Raw genomic sequence first — 7,919 nt, 5'->3', positions numbered from 1 at the left:
GAAATCCCCTCATAAAGTAGTAGAAGGCTGAAATGTGAGCGTGCAAACAGCTTCACAGCACACTCACACAGTTGCAGGCAAACACGTCGACCCACTTAGTATTGATTACGCGTTTGAGATAATCAATTAATCTTCAACTGAATTCACATCAAGCAGTTGGGACTGAAGACACAGGGGAAATGCATTTCAAAGGAGCGGCAGAGGCATTCTTCTCCTCCGCCATCAATGATGCGTTTGACACACATTTGTCATGTCAAGACCCTGAGGAAAATCCACACCAATTATTCAGTGCGGAAAGAAAAAGAAAATCCATGACTTTCTACTCCCCTTTGCCGTTTGGAGAAAACCTCTGCTGTCACTTTTTCCTCCTGTCCCTGTAGGAGCACCTGTGTTATTAGGTTTTTATGATGACTGTACACTCTGAACATGTGGAAGCATCTCTCCTTCAGTGAGCACACAAATGCAGTTACATTGATCTGCTAATCTAGTGGGGCGGAGAAGTGCAAGACTTTCATTTGGCAAAAATCATTATCCACCGCGGCAAGAAGGAGAGAAGATAAAGGGATTTGGAAACGACGAGCTGGTAGCAAAACGTGAAAAATCAGGTAACAGAAAGAAGGAAATCATGAAATTAACAAAAAAAGTAAAAATAAGTGATTTAGTAGCTTAAAACATCTTGTGTATCTCTCAAGCCTGTCCTAGCATCTGACAGAGAGCACAGAGGGCTTTGCAGCAGGAGGCAGTCAATAGTGCTTGGCGAGTGATCTATCGACAGAGCGGGAAGCGCGTGAGAGATGAGTTCAATATACTTCAATTTAGCTCCACTTGCTTTAATTACTTCCACCATGTGTGTGTTTATATGTGTGTTTCCCCAGAGACCGGTTGGCTTAACACCGATAAGGAAAGTGCTGCTCTGGCTGTTTTTAAGGGGACTGCAGACTATTTCTGGAAGGATGAGAATTGGTATTTCATAATCACAAGAAGTTTTTTGACAACCTCTGGGGAGTTAAAAATGAAAAAAAAGAGACTCAATTAATTACAAGTTACAAAAAATAATTAGGTCACCCAATTAAAAATTCTGTTGTAGAAATGCTTAAAAATATTGCTGTCTAATGTTGCTTTCTTTAACCTCTGGCTAAATAAGGGATTCATTTGCACTTAATTAACAAAAACATTAAGCTTGCTCTACTCATTTAACAGAACAAAACAACCAAACTAAGCAAGAAAAGTAAGGACACCCTCAGTGTCTGACATCATTCCGTACAAAGTTTACCCCTCTTCTCACAGTTGGTCATGTTACAGGGTCCAATTCTTCTTTCACTTTATTTCTTTAACGATGTCCAATTCTTCTGAAAAAAGTCCACCTTGACATTTTTTTTTCAAATAAATTTCTCCTTCTCTGCCAGACATTGTGGACATAAAATTCAAAAAAATTTATTAAGTATTAATGTGCACAAGGATGGGCTTTGCTAGCAACATTTGCAGGTCCTAGCTTGGCTCTGACCATCCAATCAGAGGCCAGAAAACCTATGACGACATTGTGGACGTTCTAACTGGCCCAGTGGGGCAAATTTAAAACCTGATTGGTTTAAAAAAAAAAGCGCTGCTTTATTGCTGGGTTTCAGATGATGTAGCACCGACGTCACCCAAATGCAGATGGAGGGCAGGAAGTAAATGCGGCCCATTTATTTCTGTTGATCCAACATCAAAATGCCTAAAGTCTCTGTTCTGTACGGTTGTTCCAACCGTTCTAATAGAAAAAAAAGATAAACGTTATTTTCGTGTTTCGAAGATAGTTGGTCACAAGTGAGTTAATTTTAAAAGACTTACCGAAAAAAGAGGAGGAAGGGGATCAGCAATCTACAGCTAAAAACAGGAGGTGTGGAAACTAACAACACCAGACTTTGCAGCTCCACCTTCTAACAGGTTCTGATTGCATCGTTTAATTATATTTTTTCAGATATTTTATTGGATAGTTACATAGAAGGACAAACATTCATATGTAAGGTAAGATATATTATTTTTATGCCCTAGCGTGGTTGTCCTCTGAGTGCTAATGTTGTTGCAGTTAGCTCAGTGCCGAGTCACGGACAGAAAATATAATGTTTATTCAGTGGGACTTTAATCCCCCCCCCCAAAAAAAGCAAAATAAATTCAATAAAACCTACCCAACCATACAGTCACAGTGAGCTGTGATTATTCCCCCACATGCTTCGTGTCTGGACACAAACTATATTCTGACACGCACATGGGGTTTCTGTAGATCGCTGTGAATGGTTGACCTACTTTGGACCTGTATCCAGAGTCCTACAACGACTCAACATTAACGTACAACTCCAGCCTGAATTTGGGTTTACAGAAGCTAAATAAATGATTTACCGGCAGGTCCAAGCTCATACAAATAACATGGGTTTAGTTTGTTGTTAGCGGTAGCATCGTTATCATAGACCAGGGGTCACCAACACGGTGCCCGCGGGCCCCCGGTCGCCCGAGGGGACCTTGTCAGTCGCCCGCAGAGCAAGTTCTAAAAATAGCCATTGTCATTAGGGAGCACTGCCAACGAAATTATTTAATTTAATGTTTTTACATTGAATTAATAACATTTGTTTATATTAGAATTTTTTTTAAAGCAAATTACAAAAAAATGTTAAAATTAATTGCTTTATGCATAAAGTTTTTTTTCTATGGTTAAAGTTCAGAACTGCGCAGACGCCTGCAGGATTTTATCGGAGGGCAGCAGCGCCTGCAGCTGTACGGCTGCACCCACTCTGCCTACCTTAAGATTTTCCTTGAAGTAAAAAAAGAAAATAATAATTTCTGAAAGTTTTATTATCGAACCCTCTTTACAATTCACAAAATTGTGGAGAAAAAAAAAAGATCTTATGTGTCAAAACATCTTGTACGTAGCGCACGTCTGAGTCTGTGGGGGGAGGGGAAGGGCACGCCAAAGCTTAAATCTGATTGGTCAGTTTGATTTTGTTTAGTTGGCGGCTTGGCGCTTTAGATAAAAATGAATGACAGGAGTTTGAACCTCCCGTAGCTCTAAGAGCGGTCGTTTGGATCCCGGCGGAGCTTTTTACCGTGTCGGTTCTGGCGGGTCGTCGGTTTCTGAGCTTCTTTGATGTTTCCCGAACTGGAGAGCTGATGGTCGCCTGTCGGCTGACATCTGCTGCTCTTCCTGAGCGTCGCGCTAAGACTGCGAGTTAAACAATTTAATCTAGTCGAAACGTTCCCCAAAAGAGTAGAAATTAAGCAAACATTGTTGCTTCACCTTCTCCTCCTTTGGACGTCTGACACCACCTGAACCTGGGAATCAACATCCTCCTCTTTCCGTGGATCACACGGGTCGGCTTCGCTTCCATGTCTTTATTATTTAGCATCGTTTGTGTAAAACGAAAAAAAGGGTGCGCTGCTTTAGTGGTTTAGGTTTGTGCGGCTTTTGTGCGACGCCACATGATGAGCTTTGGAGAGGTGGTTGTGCTCTTGCAGGTCAGGTGCAGTGATAGTTTTGTACGTACCTTCCAATCTGTCGGACAGTTTTTTTTCCGACATCTGCTGGTGTCAGCCAGCTGGTGACCCGTCAGCTTTTAAGTTTGTGAAACCACAAACAAAGCTAATAAACCGGCGACTCGCCAGAACTGCACACTGTAAAAAGCTCAGGTGGGATCTTAGAACCATGGGAGGTTCAAACTCCACTCATCATTTTTAGCTCACAGAAAAAGCATACTGACCAATCAGATTTAAGCTTTCGCGTGCCCTTTGACCCCCACAGACTCACAATGATGTGCGCTACATACAAGATGTTTTGGCACAAAATAACTTTTTCTTCTCTCCACAATTTTGTTAATAGTAAAGAGGGTTGGATAATAAAAAAATACAATAACGTTTCTTTTTTTATTTAAAGGAAAATCTGTACAGCTGCACCAATCCAGACTCTTCAGTCACTTGTGGGCAATTTAGAATCACACAGAAAAGCTCCAAAAGGGAATCAAACTGAAAACTCTGAACTAAGAATTTTTGATCACATAATAGCAATTAACCATAGCTGCATGGTAAATTATTACTGCTAACTATTGTCAGTAGTCCCCAACATTAATATGATCAGGCAGCATGCAATCATATGTCCATATACTCTTATTATAATGGCTGAGCCAAGAAAATTTATGTCTGTATCAAACAAGTAGCCCTTCGTGTTACTCTGTACCCGTGAAGTAGCTCCCAGTCTCAAAAAGGTTGGTGACCCCTGTCATAGACTAATTACTTAAATTAGCACAACTCACTACTCATCCGACAGAAACAAGTCCACAGCCATTTAATGCTTCTTTTGATCCTGAATTTGACCCAACTTGAAACTAAATGATTGTATTCTCCAGGCTTTTGAAAGTTTTCTTCTGGCTCGTGGTATATTATGAGGTCTGCAGCTCCAGTTATGTGGATCACCTTGACACCGGGTAAATCCTCAAGATTTTAATTTAAGTCTTTTTTACAGAGATAATATGGATCATATCCTAAATATACGCACATTTTTTCGAGATGCCTTGTCTGTTCCAGCCTATTTAGGGTATTAGCTACTGATTGTGATCCATTTTGCTTTGTTTTGTACAGAAGAAATTTGTCAGGATCTGTGTTTTTCTGTGTTTATTTAGAGTTTCTGTGTCCGTAAGTCTCTTCGTTGTCCTGTCCTCCCCTTGATTGTTCCCAGGTGTGTCTCGTCTCTGTGATTACCCTCCCGTGTATTTAACTCCACCTGTGTTCCTTGTTCCTCGTCGGGTCCTCGTCAATGTTAGCTTATTCGTCGTCAGTGTGTCCATGTTCCTGCTGTTCGTTGTTTGGACTAGTTATTTTCATTAAAAAAACATCATAATTCATCTTACCTGGGTCCGCTGCGTCTGCCTCACCACCAACACCACCCGTACTTCATGACAAAATTCACTTCCGGGCCTCCATTTGAATATCATCCGGGTCACTTGTCTGCAACCCAGCAATAGTTTTATTAAAGTATGACCACACTAATGATTTTGACGGATTTAGGCAGATTAGCTTGTCCCTGGTACCACGTAGAGACTGAAACTGGATTGGATGAAACATCCATAGTCCCTGCAGACACGTACGGAAAGCAGTGCAGCCAAGAGAAACGTTATAAAAAGGAGAACAAACTATTAGAAATTAATGATTAAATTACAACAGAAGGAGAGTGAATGAGAACTGTAGAGCGACTGCCAGCACAATTTTGTCATATGAGTTAATTAAAGTGTGAACCGTTTCCGATCGTAAACAAGCTTTGATTTTAAGATTCCGTACACGCTGCAAATTACAGTACTTCGGATGTGTTCAGAAAGTGATTATTTCTAATGCACCGAGCTCATTTTGCAATTTGGGAGCAAGTAAAGTGTTTCTTAAACTAAGAATAATGTTCATGACGATGAGAGATGAGACTTTTGATGTAAACATTTTAATGTGGCTTGTGTGGATCGTCCTCCTTTATGCCCAAACCGTCTTGTTTTATGTTGTTTGTGGTCTGAGTTGAAGGTGGTGGTGAGAGTATCTGACCTGGGATGTGCCTTCTGCTCAGCCTCATGTCCCCATAGCTGCTGAGCTCTGTTGGTGATCGCAGGGCTGAAAATATGCGCAGCAGTGGGAATCTTCCATCTGCAGCATGTCAGAAATGTCAAGTAACACTCTTTCATTGAAGCGTAGAGAAAAGAACAGCAGGGCGTGGAGCTACAAGTCACAGACATTTGGTTTATTTACTCGTTTGTGATGTGGTTTGACTCAGTTGTTTGCTCCGAAACAATCTGACAGGTACTTTCGTCACGTTATTTTCCTAGCAATAGCAGAATTAAAGCACACCCTCTTTTAAAAGCTTTAGCAAAAATGTCTGATCTTTGTCAACTCTTTTCTTCCACTTCTGGAGCGATCTCCGGTCCGCTTGGCATTCGCGTCAAGCGTTCACTTCAATCAAACGGAGACCTGCGATTTCAGGCGGGCCAGAGTTCGCCTTTTTGATCCGCATCAGAGTTTGATTGCACATTCAAAAAGCAGATGCATAGTTTGTGTGTTAAATTAGTCCGGTCTAAATCTGGGTCTAAGCTGAAGCGAGAATCTTTGTCAGAATTCGAGAACTGATCTTCACAGACACTTTCCATCCAATCTGACCGACCTCCAGCTATTTTACAAAGAAGAATGTGATTTTTTTTTTTTGTCTTTTGGTGTGTAAAGCTAGTACTCATGTAACCCTCTAGTCTTGCACCTGTAGTTGAATCAAAAGTTGGCTCTAAAAAGTATTGATTCAGGGGGCAGGATGAATCCAAATGCAGGAAAGCAGACAAAAAGTCACTCCCACAAAAATACAAAATTCAAATCACATCATGCCATTCATGATTCTGTTTCCCTATAATTTCACAGAAATCTGTGGAATAATCACAGCGTTTGAAAGAATTTACTGCAATTTATTTGTAATATTTAGAAAATATTTGACAATCTGACAGGACCCTAGCAGAGATGTGATTGGTCAGTTGATTAAATCTGTTTTGGAAACCAAATTTATGACCGAATTACTTATGAGTTCGCAAGGAAACAACAAAAGTTTTTCTAAAAGACCATCTTCAAGTGTGAATGATCATTACGGGTGAATGCTTCAATGTGTTGCCCTGAAACTGCTGGACTTTAAATAATAAAAAGCTAATAAGTAAGTCTTCCAAGCCAAAAATAGTTAAAACATGTTGATATTGGGTTCCCTGTTTCTTTTTTTTTTGTCTGACTCACTGAAGCATTTTTTCCTGTTGCACAATGGAGGTTTATAGTGATGTAACTGCAGGTGGGCAGGTCATAGTTAGGGGGATTAGGTCATTCATTCAGGTGCGATGCGTCAGTCCTGGCTCATATGTCTAAGAATTTTAGGAAGAACCCATCATGTATTTCCTTCTCTCTTTCTTTTTTTTTTTGTCTGATATCTGCTGAGTCATTCATTGGTGCGTTAATCTCACGCAAAGGGAAGTGCTAGTATACAAGAAAATAGCAATAGGTATTTTGTTCCATATAACACAGTAGGAGTGTAACAGGTAAACCTTCTATGGATGCAAACTCGACTAAAAACCCACCTGTTTAGGATTGTATTTGAAACGTAATCAGTTACAAACTTATTGATGGAACCTGACTTAATGTCGTGTTTTTACTGTTGATTCTATGTTGCATTGTGTTTCTGTGTTTGATATGATGTAAAGCACTTTGAAATGCCTTGCTGCTGAAATGTGCCATACAAATAAAATTTGATTGATTTGATTGAACACTTGTGTGGACTGTGCCATACACTCACTGTGTGGGGCATAGATTGAAAAGGGAGAGGTGATCAATACCACCTTCAAACAAAAAGAAAAACAACAAAAAACATGACACCCAAGAGTCTTGGGTGTCAAACTCCAGTCCTCAAGGGCAGCTGTCCTGCAGTAGATGTGCCACAGGTACAAAACACTGGAATGAAATGGCTTAATTACCTCCTCCTTGTGTAGATCAGTTCTCCAGAGCCTTAATGACCTAATTATTCTATTCAGGTGGTGCAGCAGAGGCTCATCTAAAAGTTACAGGACTGTGGCCCTCCAGGACTGGAGTTTGAGACCCCTCCCCAAGACTCTTCAGAAAATATTCTGTGGATTGAGTTAAATGGTTAAGTAGAAGCTTTACAGTGTGTGAGGAGTGAGTGGGTGAGTCTCACACACAAAGTATTACAGAACCATAACTGCTATGTAGTTGACTTAGCATGGTAGTTTGACTGGCAGACATGGTAGTCCAAACTACCGTCGAACATGGCTGTGATAGTCAAGTGATGGAGATCCTGCTCCACAACTTCTGCTCCAAAAGTAATCAGAAGGACAACCTTTGACCTCTGGATGAAAAGGTTATGACTTTCATAACAATTAATG

This window comes from Xiphophorus hellerii, chromosome 5 (assembly GCF_003331165.1).
Source record: "Xiphophorus hellerii strain 12219 chromosome 5, Xiphophorus_hellerii-4.1, whole genome shotgun sequence".
NCBI lineage: Eukaryota > Metazoa > Chordata > Actinopteri > Cyprinodontiformes > Poeciliidae > Xiphophorus > Xiphophorus hellerii.
The sequence above is the reverse complement of the archived record's forward strand: the minus strand, read 5'-3'. Positions refer to the sequence as shown.